The sequence below is a fragment of the Microplitis mediator genome, chromosome 3 (assembly GCF_029852145.1).
Source record: "Microplitis mediator isolate UGA2020A chromosome 3, iyMicMedi2.1, whole genome shotgun sequence".
In the NCBI taxonomy this organism is placed as follows: domain Eukaryota; kingdom Metazoa; phylum Arthropoda; class Insecta; order Hymenoptera; family Braconidae; genus Microplitis; species Microplitis mediator.
The window spans coordinates 14,111,151-14,128,040 of record NC_079971.1 but is presented as its reverse complement, the minus strand read 5'-3'; positions in this window follow the sequence as shown (position 1 = coordinate 14,128,040).

Here is a 16,890-nt window from a genome sequence, read left to right as displayed (position 1 = left end):
CATTACATCTACATTCAAAAATTTTAATAAAAATTCATTTCGATTTGACTACGCTATCATGATGAAAAATTAAATGGCTGGTGGCAATTAACCAGGTTTGGGCCATTACGAATTGCCAATGCTTGGCCAAGCGATGGCAGCTACACATCGGCCAACCTACGGCATTTTCTCCATTAACGGCAACTTTGTATGGGAAATTCGGGCAGAAAATTTCAGGCAATTTCAATGTCAAATTACTGTCAATTTCAAGCTAAAGTAGCTATCAGGGTGGTTTTAAGTTTTTACCAACTGGTAAAGACCCTGTCAACTGTCAAAACAGGTTACATAAGTTAAGTTGGTTACACGCGAGTTTTCGTGTAAATAAATAATACATGGAATTGATAGAATACCAAATAAATAAAACACACTTGAAACAGTTTATTTGTTTTGTATTTCGTAAATAATTACATGAATTTTTTTTTTTTAGCTTTTGATTCAGAGATTTTAAGGAAAATTGAATGCAATATCCGACTCTGATTAAGGGCCAGTTTCTCAAACCGGATTTATTTTCAATCCGGGTTAAAATTATTATTGCTGGCATATCTATATATTATTAATTAATGTATACTAGCAACATTGACCCGGATAAAAATAAACCCGGTTTGAAAAACTGACCTTAAATTCCGAAAATAAAACCGATGAATCCTGATTAAAACCAATGAATTCCAGTTGCAAATCTTTCGGATTAAATCGGAACTCAGTGGCTTTAATCGGAATTTTTGATTAAAAATCTTTAATGTCATATGCCCAAGTTTATAAAATAAAAAACACAGAGTATGGAACTGAAGAGGAAAATCAAATTTTAAAGAAAAAAAAAAAAAGTATTTTTCTTTCGTTCGTAAATTTACAGATGAATATTTTTTTTACATTGTGTGATCGTAGCTCTTAGCTCTTATAAGAAATACAATTGTCTACAAAATCAGCTGTTAGGATTATTTTCATACAATCTATCAAAAATGAATCATAGAACTCAAAATTTAAATAAAATAGAATCCTTGGAGACTTTTTTTTTATTTTTATTTTTGTTTGTAACATTAAACTATTATATAATCTGTCTTCTCATGACAATTTAATGCAGCAGGTCATAACTTTTAAATACTAATTTTTTTCTAGTTACTATATAAAAAAAACACAAAAAATCTGAAAACCGGTTGACCCTACGGGCCAGCCCCGAAACCTCCCGCTGTTTTCGAGTTCCTTCAGCTCGAAAACATTATTGCCAATATAGGTTTGAGCTCTCCGAGCTTGTTAAGGCTGGGCCGCACCTAACGAAATCTCGAATTTAAGAATTCTAATTACTTTCGGAATATTTATGGTACTCGGATGATGAAAATCTTCCGAGGAAGTTCGTCTTTTGCTTTTAGTCGGAAACTAAGAAAATTGCTATTATGATAATTATTTAATAAATAATTAGAATTCTTAAATTCGAGATTTCGTTAGGTGCGGCCCAGCCTTAATACCTTCGGATTCTTTTTTATTTTAGTAAGTGAATTGTTATTTTTAAAATTTTCCATTGCCGATATCATTCAAACTAATTTTTCAAGCCCAAAAGAGTTAAATTTTATGTTAAAATTTGGAATTTGTTGATTGAGTTATACTGGCACGAATTCCTTGTGTAAGGCTTGCACTAAGCTTGCAATTAAAATCTGGTTACAAATATCTGCAGCAAGACACATACGTAGAAAAAGACACTAGCACCTGTCAATCTTGAGTGCAGACTTGTTTAAGAATTGAAAAAGATTGTTATACAGGTAATAGGGTATTTCATATTCAGGCGATTTTTTTTTTCTGTCCGACATGAAAAACTAACAATTCATAGAACAAAAAAATATTACCGCTTGAAAAAAAATTATAAGTCAATGAAGAGCTTAGCGCATTGAAAAATTCGATTTCCCGTTTAAATAACATGAGAAACAAATATTTTTTAGTTTGGAATTTTTTACCTCGGCAATGGCTCATTGTACAAATAAGACAAGCACACATTTTTGTAGGAAATTGAACGCTCTACAAAAAAGTCTTCTATCATTTTTTGATAAATCCCTCTGTTCAAAAGTTATTGGAGCTCGAAGTCAAGTTAGAGTAAATTTCGAGATTTTTTTACTTTTTCTGTGAAACTATCAGACTTATCATAAAATGTCATGGAATTTTTTTTGTAGACAATTTTATTTCCTACAAATTATTTCTGATACATTTTTTTTAAATTCTGCATTGTTTTCTAGTTATTTCTATTTTAATGTCAAGTGTGGTCTCAAACATCAAAATCGGTTACTTAGCTCGAACGATTCAGTGATAAAAAATAAAAATTTACTTAGTTTTTTCTTGGATAAGGCATATTACAATTCCTTATAGGTTACGAAACCCGTACCGGCCCTTTGGATTTAGGGTTCGATGATTGCTTCATAAATTATTGTAATGTCGATTGGTTTGGAAGTTATGAATGTTAGAAATTTTCACGATTTTTTGAAAAGATCAGTTTTTTTTTCAATGTTAAAATTCATATAACTTTAAGACTAAAACTCATTGACGATTTCTGTAAAAGTAATCTTAAAGCTTGTTGAAGAAACTTTAATTTTTGTCCTTAAACTTAAAGTTTTGATTGTTTCTTTCATTAATTTTATATCCTTTAAAATTTGAATGGAATCAAGAAAAGTAGAAAATTTTTTTTCATTCCTGATAACTTATGCGTTTCACATTATAATCCAATCCCATTAGTTTTATTCTATAGTAAACAAAATAATTGTCAAATTTCGCAACTATTTCATGTTATGAAATTATTCCTTTCATTATTTACAATATTTTAAGAGTACCTGCACTATATATATATATATATATATATATATATATATATATATATATATATATATATATATATATATATATATATATATATATATATATATATATAAATGAATATACACAAACTTTAAGCAGACTTCAAATGTAATACATATCAATAACTCGGTCTATACATATAACCACACTTACTCAGCACTAGCTTGTCAATCCGAGATTTTAGTATTACGTAATTAAATTCATATTGCTCGTACATGTACATATAAGTATACTAACGAATTGTTAGTAACAATATTTAACAGGTGGAGGCACCTGAGGCCACTGAGGACATAACACAGTTTGCTTGAGCAAAAGTTTACTGTACAAAAGTTTCGTTGAATTTTTCGTCAAATTTCCGTCGGACTTTTCCGTTTTTGACGACAATTTGTATGCAACTTGTTATTCAATTTGACGTAAATTTACTGCCTGAATTAGAATGCAAATTCACTTCAAAAGTTGACTAGAAAAAAGTTGTCGTCAATTTTCAGGCAAAATTTTATTTCAATTTATGGATAATTTTACTCAAATATCCTGATAGCCACCTTAACTGTGAGTTAACTTCAAGCTACAGCCGTATTCTGAAGCCAACTTAAAGAAAAGTGTTGGAGAACAGTTACGGTTAGCAGTAACCCTAATAGCCACTTTGCATTGAAATTGACGGTAATTTAATGTTGAAATTACCTGAAATCTGCTGCCCGAATTAGCAGACAATTTCACAGCAAAAGTTGAAAACAGAAATTTGCGGTTGGTTTTTCTTCAATTTAAAGGTAAACTCCCTGATAGCCAGAGTTTCTGATCAGAAAGTCGATGTACCTGAGTTGCGACCAACTTGACGACAAGTTGTCTACAACTTTTAGCTTGTGTAACTGTTAACTACAAGTTGGCTACAAGTTGCTCAGAAACTTGGCGACAATCTACTGCCGCAACCTGTCACCAAGTTTCTGAGCATCTTGTCGTCAAGTTGGTCGCAACTTATGGAAATGCCAACTTTTGCGGCCAACTTGGCGACAGGTTGCGGCAGTGGGTTGTCGACAAGTTGCGGCCAACTTGGCTATCAGGGCTTTGACGAAAAAAAAACAGTCGGTAATGTTCATTCTTACCATTTCAGAAGGTAAGCAAATTTATACATAAAATTGTCTACAATTTGAGCGAGAAAATATACTTAACAATTTTTCAAGTCAAATTAACAATAAATTGACATTAAATTTGATGAAAATTGACGACAACTTTTTTCTAGTCAACTTTTGAACTGAATTTGCATTCTAAGTCGGGAAGTATATTTACGTGAAATTGTAGAGGAAGTTGCATACAAATTGTCGTAAAAAACGGAAAAGTCCGGTTGACGGAGATTTGACGACAAATTCAAGGAAACTTTTGTAAGTAAACTTTTGCTAAAGCAAACTGTGATTTTAGGGTACTGCTGTATTCTGAAGTCAACTTAAATAAAAGGGAGAGCAAACAGTTACGGTTAAGTTGACAGTAAATTGTCTGTAAACTTGAATTCAATTTGAAAATAAGTGTTACTGTTAGACAATGACGTTGAGTTGATTGAAACTTTCACTTCAAATTGACGGCAAGTTCTTCTGTCAAATTACATTCAGATGACAGCAGTTGATTTGCACTAACTTACACGCAGGTATTATCCAGCCAAGGTTTGCCAGAAACTTGTCGTTTAGTTAACCGAAAATGTTTCACTGCAGAACTTACTGCGCAACCCTAATAGCACAGTTTGCTTAAAAAAAAGTTTACTCTACAAAATTTTCCTTGTATCTTTCATCAAATGTCCGTCAACTTCGGACTTTTCCGTTTTTGACGACAATTGATATACAACTTGCTATGCAATTCAGTTCAAAAGTTGCCATTTTCCCATTTTTTCACTATGAGGCCCCTCTTCTGGAGTCGCAAGTAAATTTACACTGCACCCTAAATTTTTGTTCGTTTCTGAGGATCATAATCTAGGTCTGAGCAAATTTTTAGCTAGATCTATTCATTAGAACAAAAGTTGTTAGCAATCAAGTTCGAATAAGTGGCCATTTTACCCATTTTTCTACTATTAGGCCCCTCTACTAGAGTAGTGCGTCGTGCATATCATCAATAAATGAATAAATTTTTAGACAAGCCCCTGGTTAAATAGAAATTTGTGTCGCAAACAAGTTGAAACTAAATAAAAAGTTGTGTCGAAAAAAAGCTCCGAAAGTAATGATATTCAATAGTTAGCTACGTTATACAAATGTCATGATCGCGTTACTAGTTGTGTCGCACAAGTGTCACGACCGGAAGGTACTACATGTCGCAAAAATGTATAAACTACATTTGCTTTTTTATTTTATTATCGATAAAGTGCTGCATAGGTTTCGCACAAGTATCGTGCAGATGTCGCATGAGTGTCGCAGACATTTTATCACAAGTCGTGAGTAAAAAGACGGGCGCTACGCACGTGATTGATGAATGTTTCAATTTCCGCCGTCGTTTTGTCGCCGATTGAAAGTGTGTGTCACAAACGTAAGGCAACTGGCTAGTAGGTTGTGTAAAATAGGAGTCCAACACGGGCCGAGAATCTATAGTAAATTGTTGTCGTAACTTAGTTATCGTAACAAAATGGCGGACTGTATTTTACGAGCGTCGTGACCGTTGGATAGTTTATATCTTGCAAGTATCCCAACTATACGAAAGGAGGTCTTGCATAAGTCCCTTACGAATGTCGCACATATGTCTCCAAAGTGTCGCACAGATGTCGCTAAAATGTCGCACAAGTGTCGTACAGATGTCTCCGACTTGTCGCATAAATGTCGCACAGATGTCAATGAAGTGTCACACAAGTGTCGCTCAAATGTCGCATAGATATCGCTGAGGTGTCTCACAAGTGTCGCTCGAATGTCGCTGGAGTGTCGCACAATTGTCGCACGAGTGTCGCACAGATGTCGCAAAAGACGCCTGAGTGTCGCACAAGTGTCGCTTAAATGTCTCACAGATGTCGCTGGAGTATCGCACAAACGTCGCACAGATGTTACTGGAGTGTCACACAAATGTCGCCGGTTCTGCACGAGTCGCACAAGTGTCGCTAAGTTGTCGCACAGATGTCGCACAAGTGTCGCACAGATGTCGCCGAAGTGTCGCACAAGTGTCGCATGAGATGTCACTGAAGTGTCGCACAAATGACGCTTAGATGTCGCCGAAATGTTGCACAAGTGTCGCATAGATGTCACTGAAGTGTCGCTCAAATGTCGCACAGATGTCACTGGAGTATCGCACAAACGTCGCACAGATGTCACTGGAGTGTCGCACAAATGTCGCCGGTTTTGCACGCGTCGCACAAGTGTCACACAAATGTCACTGAAGTGTCGCACATATACTGCACAAGTGTCGCAGATATGTCGCTAAGGTGTCGCACAGATGTCGCTGAAGTGTCGCATAAATGTCGCACAAGTGTCGCATGAGATGTCACTGAAGTGTCGCACAAATGGCGAATAGATGTCACTAAAATGTCGCACAAGTGTCACATAGATATCGCTCAAATGTCGCACAAGTGTCGCTCAAATGTCACGCGAGTGTTGCACAAGTGTCGCTTAGATGTCGCACAGATGTCGCCAAAGTGTCGCACACATGCTTCAAAGTGTCACAGAGATTTGTCCGAAGTGTCGCACAAATATGGTACTAGTGTCGCTGGAGTGTCGCACAAATGTCGTACAAGTGTCGCACAAGTGTCGCCGAAGTGTCGCACAGATGTCGCTCAAGTGTTGCACAATCGTCACTGAAGTGTCAAACAAGTATCGCACAAATGTCGCACAGATGTCGCCAAAGTGTTGCACAATTGTCGCACAAATGTCGCTGGAGTGTTGCACAAATGTCGCTAGAGTGTCGCACAATTGTCTCACAGACGTCGCTGGAGTGTCGCACAAATGTCGCTAGAGTGTCGCACAATTGTCTCTCAGATGTCGCCAAAGTGTCGCACAAATGCCGCACAAGTGTCGCCGAAGTGTCGCACAGATGTCGCTCAAGTGTTGCACAATCGTCACTGAAGTGTCGAACAAGTATCGCACAAATGTCGCACAGATGTCGCCAAAGTGTTGCACAATTGTCGCACGAATGTCGCTGGAGTGTTGCACAAATGTCGCTAGAGTGTCGCACAATTGTCTCACAGACGTCGCTGGAGTGTCGCACAAATGTCGCTAGAGTGTCGCACAATTGTCTCTCAGATGTCGCCAAAGTGTCGCACAAATGCCGCACAAGTGTCGCTCAAATGTCGCTAGAGTGTCGCACAAATGCCGCACAAATAGCGCTGAAGTGTCGCACAAATGTCGCTAGAGTGTCGCACAAATGTCGCTAGAGTGTCGCACAATTGTCGCACGAGTGTCGCACAGATGTTTCACCAAGGTCGCATAAATGTCGCCTAAGTGTCGCACAAGTGTCGCTCAAATGTCACACAGATATCGCTGGAGTGACACACAAATGTCGCACAAGTGTCACACAGATGTCACCAAGTGTCGCACACATACTTTACAAGTGTCGCAGAGATGTCGACAAAGTGTCGCACACATGCCGCACAAGTGACGCATGAGATGTCACTGAAGTGTCGCACAAATACCGCACAGATGTCGCAGAGATGTCGCTAAGTTGTCGCACAGATGTCGCAAAAGTATCGCACAGATGTCGCCGAAGTGTCACACAAGTGTCGCTCAAATGTCGCTATAGTGTCGGACAGACGTCGCCGAAGTGTCGCACAAGTGTCGCACAGATGTCGCTAAAGTGTCCTGCATATACTGCACAAGTGTTGCACAAATATGGTACTAGTGTCGCATAAGTGTCACATGAGATGTCACTGAAGTGTCGCACGAATGACGCTCAGATGTCACCGAAATGTTGCACAAGTGTCGCATAGATGTCACCAAGTGTCGCAGAGATGTCGACAGTGTGTCGCACAAATGCCGCCGGTTTTGCACGTGCCGCTCAAATGTCGCACAAGTGTTGTACAAATGTCACCAAAGTGTCGCACAAATGGCGCATAGATGTCGCCGAAATGTTGCACAAGTGTCGCATAGATGTCACCGAAGTGTCGCACAAGTGTCGCTCAAATGTCGCTAAAGTGTCACACAAGTGTCGCTCAAATTTCGCTAAAATGTCGCACAGACGTCGCTGAAGTGTCGCACAGATGTCGCACAGATATCGCCGAAGTGTTGCACAAGGGTCGCCGAAGTGTCGCATAAGTGTTCCATACGTGTCGCACAAGTGTCGCACAAATGTTACCGGAGTGTCGCACAAGTGTCGCACACATACTTTACAAGTGTCGCAGAGATGTCGACAAAGTGTCGCACAAATGCCGCACAAGTGTCGCATGAGATGTCACTGAAGTGTCGCACAAATGGCGCACAAGTGTCGCTTGAGATGTCACTGAAGCGTCGCACAAATGACGCTTAGTCTGTAATTCTATTGTAAGCAAGTTGGTATAATTTATGTTATATATCCTGTTTGGAAAATCTCATAGAGTTTATTAGATTTTCATGAATTCCTATAGAAATTTTATAAGGACTAATGAGTTCCATGAGAAGTGCTACAGTTAAGTATAGGGTCTTATACGTACAGTATAAAAATCTATCGGATTTTTCAAGCAGGGTACCGAATTATGAATTATATAAATCTACTCAATTTTTCTTCATAACTAAACCGAGCATTAAAATATTTACCAGATTTCGGTGTTTGCGACAGATAGTGTTCGAAGCCGTGATAGTCATTATTAAATTCTACAAGTTCAGTAAACGATAGGTTGCAGAACTAATTCTCCATACCGATGGCGGGTTTGACTTAATTTCCAAGCTTTCATTTACACTAGCAAATGGAGCATCAACATTCATTAGTCTGATTGTAGAGTTTTCGAAAAGTATAATTTATGTGTTGAAGGCCGTGAACCTTCAATTATTATATTTTTTTTATCTATTTTGATTGAATTACATCTATTTTCTTAATTGTTGTAGCATCGCCAATGAAATTCCTAGTTGGATTAATGTAATAAATTTCTCGTTGCAGGTAGGTTTTTTGGTTATTTTTTATTGTATTTATTAAAATAAAGTCATAGCTTTTTTGAAACATTAAAAAATTTTCAATGCTGTGTGTGAATTATATTTATTTTGTAGAGCGTAATTTCCCTATTAGCCATTATAGCTTGAAATTGACAGTAATTTGACATTGAAATGGTCTGAAATTCGCTGCCTGAATTCGCTGACAATTTAACAGCAAAAGTTGAAAAGAAAAATTTGCGGTTAATTTTTGCTCAATTTAGAGGTAACTTTTTACTAGAAAAAAAAAAAAGACGGTAATGTTAATTCTTACCACTTCAAAAGGTAAGTAAACTTATACATAAAAATCTCTACATTTTAGCGGTAAGCAAATAATTAACAATTTTCAAGTCAAATTAACAATAAATTGATATAAAAATTTGCCTGCAAATTGAGGATAAATTTTTTCTAGTCAACTTTGGAAGTGAATTTGCATTCTAATTCAGGTGGTAAATTTACGTCAAATTTTACAACAAGTTGTATATAAATTTTCGTTAAAAACGGAAAAGTCCGAAGTTGATTGACATTTGACGAAAAAATCAAGGAAACTTCTGGAAAGTAAACTTTTGCTGAAGCAACCTGTGCTATGAAGATTAATTCAATTTCATTAAAAATTACTTAAACAGATAGGATAATTTTAAAGAATATGGAAATGTCTGACCGGTAACTAAAATGTTTGAATAAATTGAATAATAAAATTCTCTGTGTGTAGTTAATAGAAAATAATACATTTCTGAAATTAAATAAACCCTAAGTTCAATAAAACGTTGAATATAAAATTATAGTTCAACTAACAAACATTTCAATCCTCGAGGCCAGTTTTGTAATTTGAAATTTCTCAAATTCGGCATTAAATAATTATCGACTATGTATCTATAGAGGTATACATATTCACTAAATATAGTGTATATATACACTAACAATAACAATTTTATCCCGAATGAAAAAAGTCTTGGATTGAAAAACTGGACCTTAGTACTGAAAGTATAATTTGATTATAATTGTCAAGATTATCAATCCGGATTGAAAATGAACACATTTGAAAAAAAAATTAACTGAAAAATTCAGGTTTCAAACATTCATAGTAATTTACTTTTATGCTAGTTCTTGGAAACAGATAATATACGAAAATTATGCTTAAAATCTATACTTTTTCATTAAATTCTAAAATTGGAGCGAGCTGAATAAAAAAAAAAATGAATAATACATAGATATACCAGCAATAATAATTTAAGCCTAGATAAAAATAAACCCAGTTTGAAAAACTGGCCCTCAGAGTTACTTAAACAAAAACTAATTTCCCATAAAAGATTTACTGGCAGTTCAATTATTCGTTCAAAATCAGTATTGATAAAGGAAAAAAAACCTACTAAAACTGATTTTAAGTCATTCCTTCTACATGTATATACGACTTACATACAATATTAATAATCGTGAAACTAGCCATGTTTTGATAAATAACCCATTTAACATATCTAAGGTTGACAGCTAAATTAATATAATAAATGTGATAGCTCTTATTCATTACAAAAAAAAAAAAAAAAAACACTTTCAGAGAACAAAGAAATACCAAATCTAGGGAAAAGTTTTAGCCAATCAGAAAACTTGGCTCCGCCCATCTTCTATCTCTCTTTTTGAGCGAAACCAAATTCCCGGCCCTACTGATAACATTAAAATATGTGCGTTCTGTATAATGTTACCACGGAGATCACGTGTATGCGCCTGGAGACTTTGGCAATTCAGCGAGAAGATAATCATATTTCCTTCATTTATTTTATTCATTATAACCTGATCAATTGTTGTAAGATTAGTAGAAAGCCTGATAAATTCTTGGCGTAAAAGAAGCATTGCTTCGTTCCGTCGTCTACCATGATAAAAACGTTGACAGTTATCAGTAGAAACAATATGAAGGCCTTCTTGAGACGTGACCCTGAATAAGGCTACGTAGACCAAAGGTTGCGAATGTGTCTTGTTGTATTTGTACACAATTTTATCAAATGTTCCTCCTAGTGACTTGTGAATTGTCAACGCGCAAGCTGGTTTGAGTGGGAAATAATTTCTTTTAGCATGAATGGATTTATTTCGGTTGAGAGGCACTGTTGCAGATCTACGTTTAATAGGAACGAATTCTCTACTGATTCCATTTGCGTATGCATAACCAGCCATTTTTCCACGAGCTTTAACACCAACGCCGTTTGGAAATAAAAGCCAAACTCGCAGTACTTCATTTTGAGCACCCAACTCAACATATGACAATTTACTAACCGCTCCATTAGCTAAACCATCAGCGAGATCGATGTTGGTTGTTATCATGTATGGCTTATCTACAACGAAAATAATATCATAGGGTAATCCTCCTGTGTCGATTGTACTGAGCTTATGGAGCTTCTCTCTAGCAGCTCTTTCTTTTTCGTGATCACCGTCACATCCTATTATTTCGTCATCAGCAATTGAATTTGCCATTTCATCAGATGAACTCAAAATTTTTAAATTATAAGTATCAACTGAATGTTTGTCATTGAATAAACGAATTCCACTAGGCCAGCGTTCTTGTGCTTCTACCTCTGTTCAGAACCTTGATTCAATCCATTGCAACTGTTGTTCATCCAATTGATCTCCATTACCAATCTTTGTCAACAGTGATGAGAATTCAGCATTTTCTTGCCGCATGACTTCATTTAACTCATAAAAAGCAATTCCTCTCCATAATTGCTGACTATCGATTCGCTGGACTTGTTGTTTCCAAATAGGAGTAGCTCTGACAGGTGGCAGCTGCCTCAAATCACCAATTTAAATTATATGTAATCCACCAAAAGCAGCATCAAAATTACGTGTTATTTCTTTTAGTCTTAGATCAATACGTTGTAACATTTCAGCCCCGATCATGCTGATTTCATCAAACAGTATCATCTTAACGTATTTGAATAAAGTTCGATATAAACCTTTGACCTCGTTTGATAATGGTGTTTGAAAACTCGACAGAGTAATTTTGAATGCGATGTGTACAGTCCTGCCTCCTATAGCAACTGCGGCCTTCCCTGTTGATGCACATGCAAGATAAGCATTACAATAACCATCCGTATCAGTATATCGATTACAAATTTCCATAATAAGTTTAATAAGGAATGTTTTCCCACAACCAGCAGGACCAGTTAAAACTACACTAATGGAAAAAAATAAAGGATCAAAAAAAAATTCTAAATTTTTAGGTGATTTTCAACAGGCTCTAACTTTGAGAGAAATGGTCGTACAAGAAAAAAAAAAAAAAGGAAATTGTAGCTCCAAGTATCTACTTTTTGGATTAGAACTTAAAAATTTTTTAGCGTCAGCAGTTTTTAAGTAATCTTAGAAAAACCAACGACAGAAAAATTGTCAAATTGTTTTAATTTTTTTTTTTTTGGTCTCCGGGAGTGGAAAAAATTATTTTTGCTTAACCACTATAAGGGTCGGATACCTTCATTATTCAGCTTTAATTTCTTTTTTTTATGGAAGTTGATACGTCCACTTCTCGCCGAGATATCGGTCTTCAAATGGAAAAGGATCCTTTTGTCTTTGATTATCGATATCTCAGAAACCAATGATCGCACAGAAAGTTAATGGTGGGTTTTTAAAACTTGAATAAATTCCCTTCAACGATTAGCCATTGCTTTTTCGAAAAAAAAAATTTTCCTATCGTCACATGAATTTGAAAATGCAACCAAAAAAGGGCTTTTTGTGGTTTTTTGGAAAATCAAACGCTGAAACGGAAATATTGTGGAAATCGATAATGTTGACTGTGCATTTTACAGTTCAATATGTCCACAAAACCCCTGCAGAGAGCTAGATGAATCCAACCAGCCGTTTTTTTGTTTCACGCGATCAAATTTTTAAAAAAATTAAAGGATCACGTTTTTTGCTCTGAAAAGCTCATAATCTTTAACAAGATGAAAACAAACATTTTCTCGGAGCTTTGTCCACAATTTTATTGCAGACAGTGCTTAAATTTCCAAAAAAGAAAAAACTTTTTTTTTGAAACAAAATTTTCAAAAAAAAATTTTTTCAAAAAAATTTTATTTTTGAATAACTGTAGGAAATTTACAAAACCAACACCCGATAATTTTTAACACGTTTACGTCGCTGCATTCCGTGATTTTACTGATCTCTCAGTCATTAAATTCAAAAAAAATTTTTTTTTTTTTGAAATTTTTGTTTCGAAAAAAAAGTTTTTTCTTCTTTGGAAATTTAAGCACTGTCTGCAATAAAATTGTGGACAAAGCTCCGAAAAAATGTTTGTTTTCATCTTGTTAAAGATTATGAGCTTTTCAGAGCAAAAAACGTGATTCTTTAATTTTTTTAAAAATTTGATCGCGTGAAACAAAAAAACGGCTGGTTGGATTAATCTAGCTCTCTGCAGGGTTTTTGTGGACATATTGAACTGTAAAATGCACAGTTAACATTATCGATTTCCACAATATTTCCGTTTCAGCGTTTGATTTTCCAAAAAACCACAAAAAGCCCTTTTTTGGTTGCATTTTTAAATTCATGTGACGATAGGAAAAAAATTCTTTTTTCGACAAAGCAATAGCTAATCGTTGAAGGGAATTTATTCAAGTTTTTAAAACCCACCATTAACTTCTGTGCAATCATCAGTTTCTGAGATATCGATAATCAAAGACAAAAGGATCCTTTTCCATTTGAAGACCGATATCTCGGCGAGAAGTGGACGTATCAAGGTCCATAAAAAAAGAAATTAAAGCTGAATAATGAAGGTATCCGACCCTTATGGTGGTTAAGCAAAAATAATTTTTTCCACTCCCGGAGACCAAAAAAAAAAAATTAAAAAAATTTGACAATTTTTTTGTCGTTGGTTTTTCTAAGATTACTCAAAAAATGCTGACGCTAAAAAATTTTTAAGTTCTAATCCAAAAAGTAGATACTTGGAGCTACAATTTCCTTTTTTTATTTTCTTGTACGACCATTTCTCTCAAAGTTAGAGCCTGTTGAAAATCGCCTAAAAATTTAGAATTTTTTTTTGATCCTTTAATTTTTTCCATTAGTGTAGTTGTAACGGGAGTGGATTTGTGGAAGTGAACAACCATATAATATGTTGTGCCAATTCAAATTCCTCGTGTTTGATTTTCTCATCAACTGGAGAAATTCTTGTGTCTCCATCAAGTTGTCTTTCTTTTTCCATATTGCTTCAAGCTTATTCATCGTCGCTGCTACTACGTCATCGTTGTCTCTTGAATGAGGATCTTGAAAAAGGTGTTAACATGGATCGGGAATATCCTCGACATAAACCTGATTGCGATGGTCCTGTGAATTATCGAGCTCAATTTCTTGCCGACATAATTGTGCACAAATTTCCATAGTTTTGGCAATATCTAAATTAGATTTGAATTATTTTCTGCGTTCCATTATAACGGCTTCATTTTCATCAAAAATACGTAGAAATTTCATGTCTGCCAGAATATCAATTTCTTCAATCCTAAAAGGAATGTGTAGAGTAACCATTTCTCTCTTATATTCCGATAATTCTTTTCCCATGTCATAACTTCGATATCTTATAATTTTAGGAGATTTACGTAATTTTACATTTCCTTTAGCAGTGACACTATACCGAGAAACAAACTGGGCTAGAGTGATGTGGTCCAGTTCATCGGGTCTTTTTTTGTACTTATCAAACCAATTCTCCTTCCATATGCGTATATCATCATCATCAAGTTGTGCTAGTTCCTTTAGAGTTTTTCTGATTCGTTCTCGGTGTTGTGGCCAATAAGTAGGTATATAATCGACAACTACCGACGCCTTGGACATGGGTTCCCGTAATAAAAACCAAGCAGCTTCTTGACTTGACATTTCAACACTAGTGGGTACGTTAACACTAAGTTTTTTGGTTGCAGCGATGATATCAAAGTCTGGATTCTCATTTATAATCTCAACGAGTTTCTGTTGCAAATTGCTAATTCCTCTGTTTGTCTTAGTGATATAATCAACGACATACTGGGCGCATGAACATTCTTCAGTGATGAATTGAAAATCTATGTTAGACCCAACCAGGTTAAGAATAAAAGGATTAAAACAATTATACCATTTTTCAGAAGGTTGCCGTTTTATAAATACTCGCGGTCGAGTTATTCCAGCTCGTAAAATGTTCATATAATTTTCATCTGATATTATGTGATTAGCTCAATAAAATTCTTCAATATTGTCGTAATCATTATCTTCTAAGTTTTTTCGTATATTTTTGTACTGTAATTGTAGACTTTTCAATTCTGGATTTTCTTTTTCTAGAGGTATAAGAATGGTTGTTTTACGAATAGGCAAGAAAGGTGCCTCGAACCTGTATTGCCGAGCATTCGCGCGACTATTTTTATAGCATGTGAAAGTATGCTTATGAGTTTGAAGTTTTATATGTCCAGAAGCTTCTGATGAACTTACTGAGATAAGAGCATTAATAAGGCAATCGCTTCTTCATAGTCCGCCCCCAACCCGTCCTTAGGTGCATTATCCAACCATAATAATATATGGGCGTGTGGACTACCTCTATGTTGGAATTCAATGCGTTTGAAGTAATGAAGAACTCTATATTTTTTAAACGGACTTACTTTCTTCGATTGTAAAATTAACATGATGATATTAACCAACTTATTGAAGTAAATTGCGTAAGTTACGGCATCTTCATTGACCAAGGTTGTTTTTTGAAAGTAATTTAATGTTTCAATCTGCTCCTTCGTCAGTCTTTCTCCGTTATGATTAAGTTTATGAAGAAGCTTTAAAAGATGCGGCCAGCCTATTTCATTAGCGCTGATCGTCAAAAACATGGTTGGTTGTCCGAACTGGCGCATCATTGCAAACAGATCCCGCTTACGCGCTGACCAATAAGCTGCAGAATTAGGTATCGATTTCATGAAAGCTAAATTGCTATCGAAACAGGTGTTAATATAATCGTCAGATAAAACTTGCTCTTTAGAGGTATTGGTGTTCGTGCCGATATGTTTGAACCCAATCTTTAAACCATCACAAACTCTTATTCGCAATATCTTTATCGCAGTATAAAGAAGTTTATTAGGTGTCACTCCCCTCCTATCAGAACGACGCAACTCACTGGTTGCCATCATAAATGGTGTCACTGTATTGTTATCTCGGAACACACGAAATTGTCCTTAGTAAATGGCTGGAAACGATAATTCCTCTGCATATTTATCAAACATTAAACCCATTGGAGTTTCGTTTTCGCCTGGAGCGATATGAAAGAATCGATCTTCGTTCAACATAAGAGTTTGCTGTTGCGCTGTCAGACTTTCATCAATTGTAATGTGCTCACTTAATTCATCAATATGTATTCACGTTTGTACAGAGTCAGGGTCAACAGGTATGATGTGATCTACAGAATCGGGTAATCAATTATCATGTTATCATTAGCTGTGAACCAGGAATCATCTACTTTGATATCAAAATACTTATATAAAGGTGTCTGAACCAGATATGTTAACCATTGTTTGATGACAGATCTTCTAACCAGCCCATGAAGATAACTCGTTTTATGAATAAGCTTTCTCTTGATGTGTACATTAATATAAAAATCTTCTTCTTCACCATCTAGTGGCCTAGGTAGAAGCTTTATCATATTGTCAACTGAAACAGGTACATTAATGATTTGTCCGGTTATAGCGAATTGACCGTTAAAATGCCGTAATCTACGTATCTGTATAAAAGGGAGACGCGGTGATATAAATCGTTCAGCAATGATGTCTAATTCTGGTAAGTCCGCTGGTTTATCTGGATATTTAAAACCATTGTAGGTTGCCAAAGACGGGATTTTGCCATTTTTAACATTGACATTGCAAGTCTTACACATCTTGATGTCAGCAACGTTAGTAAAGGTCTGAACAAAAAAATATTGTGCGACAAGAATTAATAAGGTGTTAGTTAAATAAATTATAAGAAATAAAATTTCGACATACCGTAATTTGTTTAAGAAGATTTT